A 14759-nucleotide genomic window follows, 5' to 3' on the forward strand; every position below is an offset into this window, starting at 1 on the left:
TTATTCTAGAGTCTTATTGTTCCCTTTTTGACTATTACCCTTCCTCTGGATGGCTAGTTTGCTGCTGCTTTAGAAAAAAACAAATTGCACAGCTTCTCATCTAAATTTCAACCAAGCAAAGACTGAGCAGCCCCTTCATGTTTACAGCTATTTTCTCAGAAGAAAAAGGAAAATCAGAGACTGGTTGCTGTAATGCTGCTCTTGCCAGCAGCAACCTCATTGGGATACACAATACAAAGTGCTCTGATAGCTACTATTTCTCTCACCAGCAGTTACTAAGTCTAGCCGAACTTTTCTACCATTTGTGTTTTCAAATCCTGAATATTGCAGCATCCCCCACATAGTGATAACCAGCCTCAGCCTGAACTTTGGCACTAACTTTGGAGATGTGCCTCAAGGTCCATTTCATAAGTCTGTGTCCCATTTTTGATGCTTCAATGCTCCAGGGTCGTCTTCTGTACTGAAGATTCTGAAGCCACGTGTGCTGTTCCAACCACTTTTTTTCTACAGTTTACATAGAGCTTTCTGCTGCTGTATTTGTTATCCCTCACTGAGCTTCCCCAGTCTTCCCTAATGATTGGACAGTGAAAACGAATATTTGATGCCCACAGTGTTTGGATGGATTCTGTAAGTCTGGGCATTAGTTTTGTCCATCAGTAGTAAAGGCCACATAACCAAAGCCCAGGAATTATAAAGATTTTATTTGTGATATTAATTCAATATTATGAGAATTGTTAAATACAGGTATGTGGCTATGAGGTCAATACTGCCCTATGGTGAACATGCTTCAGTGGGAAGTGAGGGAATTTCCATGGTGCCAGATGGATACACAGGCTGCTAAACCTTTAGGCAACCTGCTCTCACTGGTGCACGTGGCATGCTCTGTGAACTGGTATGTAATGGGAGCAGCGCATGCTTTCAGGGCTGCATGGAATAAGTAGTCCCTGTGCTCTACTGAGCACAGGAACTGTGATTTTAACTGGCATTTTTGATATATTAGAGAACATTCTGAAAGGTGTTATCTACCTGGTTGGAACCCAAGAAACAAACAAGAGAAGTTGTCCAATCTCTGTTTGGAATGGATTAGACACAGTTTGTTATGAGATATTAATTTATGTCAGTATCCTCTTGTAGTAATCCAGTACATCTTTACCCTGCCAAATTAACATGAAGCTGAAATATCATGGCTAAATATCAAACATGTCTCAGCACCTAAGCATTAAAATTGCTAACTCTGGGAATATTTTTATGTAATTGTGATGAGATTAGGGGAGGTGTGGAAAGACAGGAATAAATCTTATGTACCAGTGACATATAAGCAACCCAGAAATGAAAAATCATGTCCAGTTACTCCCCTGTTATTGCTATTCTAGTGTTGCTTTTCAACAGGTTTCTGAGAGAAACAAAAATTGCATTTCTGGACTGGATTCCCTCAGAGTTTTATTGATTTTAAAGTGCATATGATTTTCTCTTGTTAGTCTGATAAATATTCCTAATGTAGGTTCCAGCATTCAGTACTCTTATTGACATTGCTTTGCCTTAATGAGATGGATGACTGTCTAGAATATGATTTGAGACATTTTTTATTCTGAAATAATATTTAGAAAATATGCTGCATAGGAAGATACTGTATTTTCTTTTTAAACAGCTGGCCAAGCTCTATATTGGAAATTTTGAAAGTGTCAGGTACAATATCTCAGGTTTGGTTGTTTAAAATGAGTGCTACATGCCTATTTTAAAGATGTAGCCAAGCAAGGTTATTTACAGCATAGTATTGGATTTATAATCCCTGGTAATACCTCAGAATCTAGAATAGCTGGTATTAGAATGAGCTTAGACAATCCCTATTTCTACTTCAAGTGCCAATGAAGTAACAGTCTGACACTGATATAAATCTTGTCCATCTAACTTTGCTGCAGTTACTTTGGTTGTACCCTTTCCTTTTCTTATTCTGGGAACTATGAGAGAAAAATTCAGTAAACCATGTTATGTCCCTTACAACTGCTGAGTGATCCTTTGGAGATTGGAGCATTCAGTGTAGGGCTAGGAGCAACTTTCAGCAGTCAAAAGACAGAAAAGAAGTGAATACTGTGACTGGTGTTTCCAGGGTGCAACCTGGAACTGGGGTAATGCTGAGCCCTCTGTCATACCAATTTGCATCCCTTCCCACACTGTAAGGCTGTGACAAGCTGCAATCCTCTCTAGGTCTTGCACTTACACAACCAAACACAGGCAGGGACACACCCAGTTGCAGTTATATGAATGCTTTCTCCAGCCACTCATCAACTAACAATAGAAAGGTTTCAGCCAGTTCTCCCAGCTCCCCAGCCTAAGATCCCAGAACTGTACCATCTTGCCCTGAACAAAAGCCTGACTGGTGTAAATTTATTACCCAGTTCACCCCTCCCTCAATGTGGAGAGGACAGAGCACCAGCCCCTCTTCCTGAGCAGATTTCCATTTGCACTTCAAACAACATACAGTTTTAGGCAAAAAATATAAAACAGATTTATTAACTATGGAGAGAGAGATTTTAAGTGATTGTAAGTAAGAGCGTACAGGTCAAAGTTGGTTACCTGAGAAATAAAACAAAATCACAATCTACGTTCTATACACTAGACAGGATTTGAATCAAGCAGTTTCTCACCCTGATGGTACAAACAGTCCATCAAACTTCCATACACAGACTAGAAATCCCTTCAGCCTGGGACTACCACCCTAGTCCAGTCTTTGTTCCTGGGGTGTTTCCAGGTGTTGAGCTGTGGGGAAAGTGAGGCCCACTGTTAATGTTGCTTTCCCCTTTTATAGTTTGTTGGAACGACCTTTTGGTGTGACATGATTCAAATAGTCTCCATTGTGTATGTGTTAACTCTGAGAGGTTTCCATTGTACACAGTTCTTGGGGTAATCCTCGTGAGTGTTTCTTTTCCCCTCTATGGGCTATCAATGCTGTTTGCCTTTTTTATTGTTGTACCTGAAAGGCCGGTTTGGGTGTTTTTAACCTCAGAACATATTTCAGTAACAAAGACATAGAAAAACTTCATACCTCCAGATACAGTGATAGCACCTACAATCCAACAGGATATTAATATTCAACAGATCAAGACTTTTAAAATGATACCAAACAAGGCATACTTTGTACAAAATCTATCATACTCATATCACCATGGTGAATAAGGGGGTGACAGAGTAATGCTTTGGAATACAGAGTGTCACAAATACACAGCTTAGTTTGTTTTTTTTATTGAATGCTTCTATTTTTATTTTGGTTTAGCTTGGTTGCATGTTTCACTGTGGGCTTTCTGGTCATATGGATACTGTGTTTCATAAAGTCTTATATGGTTTGTAAATTGTGTCTATTCGTTCATTTCTGTGCTAGTCCCTTATGCAGCCTACCGCTGGTGACGGGTTAAAATTACTATACCCCTTCAGTGAAACAGGCCCAGGGGCATTGTTTTTAGTTTTGGCTTGAGGCAACTGGAAAAGTTAATTCATTGCTCATTCAGTCATTGTATCTCTCTATGCCATTCTACTTTTTGCTGTGACACTCTTGAAAGCAATTCCTTAATCATGCATTTCAATATTCCCAGAAGCATTTAATTTTGATACCCTAACACAGGTACTTTAAAATGCATCATCACTGCCTTTGTATCTTCTTTTAAATTACTTTAATTTTTTTTAGATTGGAAAGTGCTGTTACTAGGAGATAAAGATGGTGTCATATGTGATTAGAAGTAGATTTTTATCTCTAAATTTTGTTTTCATGTTGTATATTTTGATAGCTTTTTAATTTATAGAGACAAGGTGGGTGAGGTAATATCTTTTATTGGTCCAACAAAAGATATTACCTCACTTACCTTGTCACTCTAATATCCTGGGACCAAAATGGTTTCAACAGCACTGTAAACAACAATGGAAGATATCAAATTTTAATTTATATGCAGTTTATATCTTTGAGATCTTGACCTGCTTCTTTGTTCCTTTATTAATCTGATTTTCTTCCTTTTACATTTTTATTGTCATATACTTGAGTTTGGGAAATGAATTTTTCAAAATCCATTAATATCTAAGTGTCTTATTTAGCAGTAGAGCTGTATAGAATACGAGTGATACTACAGTAGTGTCAGTGGTGCACTGTTATTATGGTTTAATTGACTTGCCTCTGAAGATCCTATATGCACTGCTAGTGTGTTTATCGGGGAAGGGAGGATAGAAATTTGCCAAATTAATTTGTCCATGTAGATGCACCTATTTGTTTTTTTATCTCTAAAAGATTCAATTTAAATGTTTTTCATACTATAGTTTAATAATAATTTTGAAACCATTTTCAGACTTTAATGGAGATATTCTAGAGAAAAACAGACACACAGCCGAGTTTTGCTCTCAGCAATACAAGTTCAGAAATCTGTGAGGAAAAAATGAATTCTTATGGTGTGTCTGACAGGTCTGGAAACAGGAGTTACTAGAAATGCCACAAGAAAACATGATGACATAAGTTTTTTAACCTATTTCTAGGTCAAAGAAGCCTGGGTAAGTTTCATAGCAACAGGTGAAGAAAGAATTGTGGTTCAAACTCAAAACCAGAAATCAGAAACTTGAAGGAAACATGGACATATAAGAAAATACTGTCCTTCAGTGCCTAAAAGGACAATTAGGCAGACACTACAGGGAAACCACTTGTGAATTATTTGTTTGTGTGTGTGAGTGGTGGGAGGGGAGAAGGGACATACACAATTTTTTTTCCGTTTTCAGGGTCATAATGCTGGACAGCTATGTTGTTCTGTGGAAAACATGAGCCCTTGGGCCTGTATTTTGTCTGTACAAATAAACTGGCACATGGTGGCCACCGCCTGAAATCTTGGTGTGCAATCTTGGCAAAGCTTGGAATGACAAGAATGCTTTCCAAGATCCACGCTTGGATCCACGCTTACATCCATGGGGAGTCTTTGACCTCTCTTGTGGTAATAATTTCCCTACAAGTAAGGGACTTGAGTGGGACCACTCTGAGTGGGGATGGCCTGTTCATTGCACTGGGCTGTTATTGTGGGGTGAGATTGGGTGCATTTTTTCACACAAAAGGGAGAAGGTCATATGATGAGCTTCTGGCCATGGGAAAAATAGTGGTGATGTGCATGGACGGGTCCTTTGGCAACTATAGGAGTCTTTCAGCGTTGGATCTCAAATGGCTTGTGCCGGGAACAGAGAATATGTTCTGGCATGGTTGTAATAAGGGAGGTGCATAACAGGCTGTCAATGTTTGCCTAAAACTCCCTATTCTGTTAGCAGGTGCTGCTCCTCTTGTGAAAGGATTAGGTGGGCTGTGTTGAATCACAGAGGCAGGTAACTCATCATTATGCCATCTGGATGTGAGAAAGATGAGAGAGGACCAAGCAGACTAGGCAATACTGAGGTAGAGACCTAAGGAGAAGACCTGGTCTAACTTTTTGTTATATTATTATTTTCTTTGTTAATAAAGACAAACCCAAAGAGGGGGCTTAGTTGTAACTCAACACAGTGTGTGTACAGTTGTTTTAGAGTAGGTAGGGAAAAGCAGTTGTTCAGAGCTGCCCTCCCCCCAGCTCCCTGCTTCTGCATGAGTACTGAACATCTCTGTGGCAGACTCCTTAGTTTCTCCTCTGCTGCTACCAGTACTTTAGCTCTTTACTTTTATTTCCAATAAAGACTCTTAGAAACAGGCTATTATTTCATAATATTAACACAGTATTGGGATGGATTCATTCACAAATGCTTCTGGCACACAAGGCCTAACAGACGACCTTGGCAGCAAAGACGGAACATGCACAAGCTATCACTATGACAATGACTGCAGTGAATTTAATAAATAGACTTTATATTTCTGTGAAATATTGTATATGTGATGGGACATTAACTAGGTCTGTACAAGCTATTTGCAGTGAACAATTTGCTTGAATTATTTAGTCTCTCCTTTTATTTGTGGATTATCCATGGACAGAGGATGATATTTGTAATGAATGTGTTATTAAAAATTATTTCACCAGTAGTTTATGTAAACATGTTGAAGACTATGGATTCTTCACCAACAACTCACCATGGCTATTGCTTCAGCATTGACTAATCATAATTCTCTAGTAGTTCTCTGTGATTCATCATCTAATTTACATGTCATTTTTCTACCTCCTAATTGTGTGAGTCACAAATGCAAAGAGCTTTTAAGGTGGCCACAAAACCAATTCTGTTGTGAATACTCCTTTGCATGAGTATTCACACGTACCTTGGTACAAGTTTTGAGGTTGTCTTCCTTTTCCACTAGCATTGTTTGCAAACAGAATTTGTTTCATGAAATTTTGTGTAATGGAGTTACAGATAGCACATATTGTCAGAGTGAATTCCCCTTTTTTATCTGAACAACTATTTTAACCCTTTTTTTCTAGTATACAATCAGATGGTCTTAATGCAATTAATTAAATAAGAGAGACAATGCTGTATGACCACAACCTTAACCATTAGCACTTCACATGCACATGCAATTACTAAACGAATTTTGAGAGTGACAGTGGTAAATGGTGATGGATGACTAGGAACTGGAAATTATTCAATTCAATAAATGCATTTGTTAATATATGTGTATGTATGGACTGGACCACTCTGCTAATATAGTAATAACTAGAGGTGACAGGAAAACAGAACAAAAATTGAAAATGAAAATTTCTAGTTTGTCATTGCAATTTCATTTTCATCAACATTTTCTGATGAGGTCTAGTAATAAAGCAGTGGGAATATTCCCTAACTCCTTTGCCAGAGCCCTAACACTGGGCCAATTATATGAGCTAGACAAAGATTTGGCCACTCCCTTTACAATTATTTTGTGTAAGTGAAACAAAAGAAAAGTATATTGAACTCTGATCTCAGCCTGTCTGTAGGGTAATTCAGTTGGTGCTTAGGTAAGGATTCTGTGGTCCAGAAAGAAGTAAATTGTTCTTAAAGTCCCTAGTCTTGCTTGCATATCTCCTGCCAGTTCCTGACGAATTGCTCCCATGCTCAGATTCAAGGCCCCACTGGTTTGTTTATGACTTTCCCTTCTTTATTATTTATGCCCCTCCAATCAAAGCACAGAAGCAATGCTATGCGGCTAAGATCTGAAAATGGAAGAATAACAAACATCAAATACTTTTATGAACAGTCACATCAGACTTCTTATGAACAACACGTAGACTTTCACTTTAGGTCTGCACCTGTTCCAATGAAGTCAAAGAGAGTTTTGCTATTGATATAATTGGGAGTAAGATTAGGCTTACGTTGGCCCAAAATAAATGTTAGATTTGGAATAATGAACAAAATGTGTGAAAACTGGCATCTGTTTGCAGTCATAAAAGGTGACATACCAGCAGGAGAGTGAGTTTGTGCGGGGGAGGGGGGGTGAGAAAACCTGGATTTGTGCTGGAAATGGCCCAACTTGATTATCATACACATTGTAAGGAGAGTGATCACTTTAGATAAGCTATTACCAGCAGGAGAGTGGGGTGGGAGGAGGTATTGTTTCATGCTTTATGTGTATATAATAAGATCTTCTACACTTTCCACAGTATGCGTCTGATGAAGTGAGCTGTAGCTCACGAAAGCTTATGCTCAAATAAATTGGTTAGTCTCTAAGGTACCACAAGTACTCCTTTTCTTCTTGCGAATACAGACTAACACGGCTGTTACTCTGAAACCCATTGTTGAAATAAATGACTCCTTAGGAATGGTTCATGCATTACTGGTTAGAAGCAACAAATGCTTAGAATAATTTTGAACTGAGTTTGGAGAGGATTCAAAAAGCAGCTAATAATACAATTAGTTTGTTTGGCCAGAAAACAAGTGGGCTATGAAATAAAACACAGACATTAATATGACATTTTAATTAAGGGTATTAATGGGTGTACTTGTGATAAACTTGGGGGGGCGGAAGAGCACTTGCCTAATTATTTATGTTAGGATCCAAACAGTAAAATGTGCCAGCATTACCTATATATTTCAGCTTCTTTCTCAGGTACAGAATTCACATAAGGCCTATGCTGTTGTCCACCACTCTTCTTAAATATTCTTCAACCTAGCACTTAGCTACATATTCTGGAATCCTTTGCATGGAGTTCAGGATCAAAAAGAAAATTCAAGACTGGTACAGTAGAAGAATCAGTGGACAGATGCAGCAGCTAAGGCTAGCCAGTGAAAATGTAAAGGAAAATTTATAGATAGGAATTCAAGAAGGTCAGTCTGGGAAGGCATAAATGTTAGCAGAGTGAAAGGGAATGAAGCCCACAAGTATGGAACAAGAGAGACAGCTGTGGGAAGACAGCAAAGTCATCAGGTGGAGGCAGCTGTTGGTAGAGGAGGTGTTTTTGGTGGGGAGGTGTGTAGAATTTTTTGTTCTTAGATCTCATTCAGTTTCTGAACCTTAAAAGTCATTTGGTTTATATTGAATCTAGCCAGGGGTGTTGGGTGTGTGTGATAAGCTTAGTGATACAAAGAGATCACAAAAAGGGTGTTTATGGTGGTGTGCTCATGCCTGTGCGCAGAACCTGCTGTACTTATTTTACTGTGGTTGGTGCCTTATATCTATGTACTATGAAACAAAATTAATGGCTAGAGTCTGGCTTTAAGTCACTGGCCATGCAGCAAGAGAAGCCTTCAGGGGATTTCTGATTGAGTCAGCCAGAATTCTTCCTGTGACTGGGGGAGTCCAGGCTGTAGTTGAAGCTCCAATATCCTTTCAAAGGATGTATTGTGCTTCTGTGCTGAGCCAGCTGTACTCAGTGAGGATGCTATAATTCATCCTGTTTCCTTCGAGGCTCGTAGTGCTAAAGGCAGAGCTAGCTCTGTGCAATGCCTTTGCTCCCCATGTAGATCACGTGTGGTGCCCTGTATGGCAATGAATGGGTAAGAAGGCCTCTCCCTCCACAATACCTGCATAATGTCAAACATAATCTGGTCTAAAGTATGCTTAAAGAAAATCTTCTCAATGTCCACAGTGCGGTGTTATGTTTGAGACACCCGAGGAAAAAAAATTATTTCAAGCCACGCTTATCAAAATTCACTCCAGTTGTGGAGATGACACATGCAGAGAAATGCATCCCAATACTACAGAAGGGGACTTCTATGAGAAACCCTCTTTCAGTTTTCACAGTGAAGTGATAATGGTTACAAATTCAGATAGATTGGAGCTAGATAATCCTGCTATGAGCAACATTCACAATCAGACTATACTGTACCTTTACAAAATTGTCATGTATTATTGCAATAAATCTTATATACTTACTGAAGATAACACTTACAAAGTAACATGTGAAGATCTCATCTAAAGGCAATTCAGCAACAAATGGTCCCAAAATTCAACTGCTTAAAAATGACTGATTACTTTAGATTTAGGAAAGCAGTGAATCAATGTATCTTAAGGAGAAATAATATTTGCAAATAAATGTAATCTTTCAAAGGAACCAGAATATTATCTATTATCTTTTTCCAGCTGGCTGTCAATTTTCTGTCTGTTAATTCTCAAACAACTCTGAATTACAGCAGAAGATTTTAACCATACAATGGAAGTGATCCACATAAATACCTGTGAATGGAGTAGAAAAGTGGTAGCAAAACCTTAAATCACTGTATCAATATTTTATGTGTAGTACATTGATATAATTTACACAATAGAAACATATCTGCCATCCTCCCAGTCCCCTTCGCATCAGGAGTTGCCATAAATTGGTAAAGCCATTTTACCATTCTCAAAGAGAGTAATGCTGGTTTGCTCTTTTCCAAATAAGAATTTGACAAGCTTAGCTGGGCAGGCAATGTTGCATATATTATTTTTCCATCTGCTGGAATAGTTATCTGAGCAGTGTGTGTTTGCAGAATAGTGATTTTTACTGCAACTGCAGCAAAAAAAAAAAAGAAAAAGAACTATATATTTTAAGTGAAAGCTAAATAAAAGTTCACAGGTTGGAGAAAAGGACTGTGAGTTTGGAAAAAGTGAACCACTGCTATCAATATCACTCATAAACACAGACACACATATGAAGAAGAAGAAAAAAAAGAAAACAAACAATTTAATGCACTAACATTATTTTACTGAACCGTAGCCAGATAGAAATAGAATTCTTGTCTGGTAAGCACTAGGTTATCTCTTCATCATATGCTGTGACTTACAGCTTATCTTATATCCCATTCCCCTTAGAGATATTAAGTATGTTAACACTTTTAAAAAGATGTAATGCTATTCAAGTTATTAAGATAAAAGGCTATTTTTGGGTCCTGCTGTGTGAGCTTAGCCCTGGTGGGTATCTGGACTCTGATACTTCCAACACTGCACTTTAGGTTGGTGGGTGGTTACTCTCTCTCTGGTGGCTCCTAAAAATCATCTGAAGAAACCAGTGTTTTTACTTTAACTCACTGTGAGCCCCTGTGTGTCTGGAGGATCATGCCATTCTCTTTTTACATCCTAGTCCCTACTGATGACAAGTACAAGAATCTCATTGAATTTGGTCTTTAACGATCATATTGAATTTCCTTGAGTTTTTAGTGTTTTATCCAGTGTTTATTGTATAGTTTTTATTATGTTTTTAATTGAGCTCTGTGTTTGCAAAGCCCTAAATGTCTCTGTCTTCTCTCTTATTCAGATAAGAAGTATGTGTAAGAATTTGTTAGTGAAACAGAAATCCCGTCTATTCTTTTTACATAGTTTAAATTCTAAGGGAAGTGTTTGTGGATCCAAATATTCCACTAATAGGTATTTAAACTTCAATTCCTACTGCTGTCTTACTCCTTTTATTTGTCTGAGGTACTTCTCTGGCCTCCTGTCACTGTAGTGTCTGAGCACTTCACAGTCCTTAAGATATTTCACCTCACAATACCTCTGTGAAGTAGGGAGGTGCTATGATCCTCATTTAACAGATCCAATGGAGTCATGGGGTAGGTCTAGACTGAAATTGGAGTGTGTGACTCCAGTGTCCAAGCTCATTTTACTCTAGTGAGCTTGGATACTGGTAATGAACGGCAGCATCCTGGGCTTCAGCGCAGGCTGTATAAGCCCGCCCGGGACCTTGAATAATGACTCGGGCAGCCAGTCCACGCTGAAGTCTGAGCTCTTGCAGGTTCATCATGACCCAAGCTACCAAGATTAAAACTATCTTGGGTATGTCTGCATGTGCTGTGGTCCCACACACCCAACTGCAGTGAACACAATACCCGCAGAGGGTGCATCTACACAGTGAGCGGCAGCCTACAGCAGCAAGTCTCAGAGCCCAGGTCTACAGACTCGGGCTTGGAGGGTTCATGCTACCACATTAAAATAGCTGTGTAGATGTCTCTCTAGGCTTCAGAGCAAAAGCCCAAACATTTACAGAGTCTGAAGACCCAAGCTCTGAGACTCGCTGTGGGTTGTCACTCACTGTGTAGATGTACCCAGAGAAACTAATAGCCATATTTTTAAAGATATTTAGTTGCCTAACAATATGGATAGGCACCTGGAGCTAGATCCACAAAGGGGACTCAAACTCAGCATTGGATTGCCTAATGTTTAGAAGTCCTGTTACTTTGTGCAATACTGAGCCCTGAGTTAGGTGCACAGGCTCCCTGTACAATGCATGGGGAGAATTGGGTGCCTACGAATGGAATCCAGAAAAAACATCAAGCAGGGTGGGGAGCTACCTAATCTAGTCTGAAGGAAATACCCAGGAAAGGGCCCCACTCATCAAAGGGAGTTTGGCACCTAGTTCTGGGCCAGAAAGAGGTGCCTCTTTCTGCTTGGGATTCACAACTATGAATCCTCTCCTGGACTTAAAGAATGTCTACACTTGTCATGTAAAGCACAAAAAGTCCCTTTACGCAGAAACCATGGGAGCGTCTGCACTTCTCAATGACTTTTTGTGGTGAAACTAAGAAGATCCACCTTAAACAGAAAACACGAGAGGTGTACAGCTCTTATCGGTGATACTTTTGCAGTGATGTGCAAGTGAAGACATGTTCTTCCTGTTTACACAGCTTTTAGCCTCCAGAGGATATCCCCCAGTGCCTATGTGACCACTCTGGCCAGCAGCTCTGCTGCTCTAACACAAGATAAACAGACATTCATTCCTCCCCCTGTAAAGCCCTGGGAACTTTGAAACTCCCCTTCCTGTTTTCTTGGCAAGTGCTCCCTTGTCATTTGGCTAGGTGACAATGGCTGCTCCATGGAGCAAACAATCCCCTGCTTGGAGAAATGCTGAGCTACTGGAGCTGATCAGTGTTTGGGGAGAGGGGGCTGTGCAGGGACCCAGGATGCCCCACGATCACCTTCCCCCCCATTCCCACAAGATCGATCCTCAAAATGGAGAGAGCTACCCTAAGTGCGCTGCTCTCATTGGCGATGGAAGTGCTGCAAATGTGAACATGATCTAATGCCTGTGGAAGTAAGTGAGAACACAAATCAGAGCTTTTCTTTTACCGGTTCCCTATCACCGGTGAAACTGACAGCACAAAATCTCTGCAAGCGTAGGCATGGCCTTAGACACTAAAGCCCTTTCTTGCAGAAAAACAAGAAAAGGAGCTCCCCTCCCCCAACACTTTTTACCCAATAGTCCATGGCTTAGAACTCTCACCCAGGCTGTGGGAGCACTAGGTTCAAATTGCCCCTCTGCTGGATTTGAAACCTAGGTCTTCCCTTCCCATGAGGTAGCCTAATCCCAGAGGAGGAAATTTCTTAAGCATGTCTTGTGAAACTGTTACTCTTTATACATTTACATATATAATTAGGGCACACAAAGCTTGAAAATGATATCATAGCCTGTGGTTAGGGCACTCACCTGGGTGGGGAAGACCCGAATTCAAGTCCTTGTTCCAATAACGATGTAAATTAGGTATACAAAGTGGAACGGTTTCAGTAGGAGAGATTGAGGGTGCCCTACCCCTTAGCTCAGTGGTTTAGGCATACACCCAAAAGCTAGGTGACCATCAAATCCCTGTTCCAAAGCAGGAAGAGGTGGGGAATTTGAACTTGGATCTCCCCCATCCCAGGTGAACGTGCTAACCACAAGCTAAAAGTTCTAAGGCATTTTTTTTTTCGCAAGAAAGTGTTTAAACACCTCACTCCAGGAAGTTAATGGCTGTGAATCATGAGTGGAGATAGGCACCTAAATTCCTTTGAGGGGTGATGTTTCGTCCACACCTCTTCCCTCATTGTTTCCTATTGGCTAATTTAAGGGGCTCTCTATTCACTTCCTGGCATTTTTGGATCCCATTCTTAGGTGCCTAACTCTCCCCATGTGTATAGGCAGTCTGGGTGCCTAACTCAGGGTTGTGGGTTCCCTGAGCAGGGGACCAATCATTAGGCATTGTGAGCAGAAAACTGCCTAAATACCTTTTAGAATCAGGGCCTAAGTGACTTGTTAAATGACTTGTGGTCCTTGGTTCCCAATAGGGGAAGAGATTTTTCACTCCCCTTCATCCAAGAGTCAGTGAGTAGCCCAAATACCAGCAAGTTTTACAACCAGTCTAAGGTCTTAACATTTCTAGGAAGTGTTTTGAGGAAGGGCCAGTTTAAATACTGTTATCAGGACAAATCATTAACCCTTTATAACAGGGTAGTCTGAACCTAAGGACAATGGCAGCTGAGGCCAGACAACACTATTCCAAAACAAGGTAGTTCTGAGAAGGATCATCAAACCAAGCTGGGAATGAAGGCCAGGTGCCTGTGAGCACCTATTGAGGACTGAAAAGGAGTCCTTTCAGTTTACAGGGGAAAGAATTGGGAGAGATCTATGGAGAGATGCTGTTGGGGGTAGAATTAGAATGGTAGTACAGCTCCAGGAGAGAAGGCTGGGGAGACTTTTCACTAAAGTCAGAAGGAGTTTGAGCTCAGGGTCTGGGAAAAATACTTGTTGGGAGGCCCAGTGTGTGGAGTGGAACTTGCAGGGCTCCCCTGTTCAACAGGAACTGAGAGAACCAGGTCCTGAAGCAAGAGTAAATTGGAACCCCAAAGGAAGGAAGAGTTTGAGTCTAGATAGAAAAGTGAGGATTGTATTGTGTGAATTGCAAGATAGGAATATGTGGACATATATGTGAGTTGATTGGGGAACCAGGTAGAGTGAGGGCAGTGTCACGCTATGAAATAATGTGTTGTGGGAATTCACCCTGTTCATCTTTCTGACCCTTGGAATAGTGTGGAGTTTTAGCTATCATAATCTCTCACCTACTTAAGTAGAAGCTCTGTAATCCAAACAGTGTCATCTCATTACAGGAGGGATTTCACTGTACTATACATTTTAAAATATTCATCTTTAAGATGTAGGTACATCTATCAGTGTGGCCTAGTGGCTATAGCACTGGAGTATGACTCTAGACAGCTAGGTTCTAGTCCTAGCTCTACCAGTAGCCTGGTGGGTGACCTTAGGTAAGTTTCTTCAACTCTCTGTGCCTCCATTTCACCATCTGTAAAATGGGGATAATGGTGAAAAGCATTACGTAAGAGCTGGGTATTATCATTAGACTGCAAATATTCGTCTTTTCCTCTCTTCACCAGCATAATCTCTCACAAGATCACTTGCAACAAATCCATCTCCATTTTTCTTCCCAGCAGTAACCCTTGAGCCTATCCTATCTCCCTTCATTAATGGCATTGGTTCCTAGAAGAACAGGAATATCTTATTTTCTTTAGGATTTATCTTGCCCTTCTTGACGCATCCCTTGTCCTGGGAACCTGGAGGGAACCTATGATATATCAATTGCCTCAGGAGTCAAGAGTGTGAATATAATTTCCTACAATTCACATTTAA

This window comes from Natator depressus, chromosome 5 (genome assembly GCF_965152275.1).
Source record: "Natator depressus isolate rNatDep1 chromosome 5, rNatDep2.hap1, whole genome shotgun sequence".
Lineage (NCBI taxonomy): Eukaryota > Metazoa > Chordata > Testudines > Cheloniidae > Natator > Natator depressus.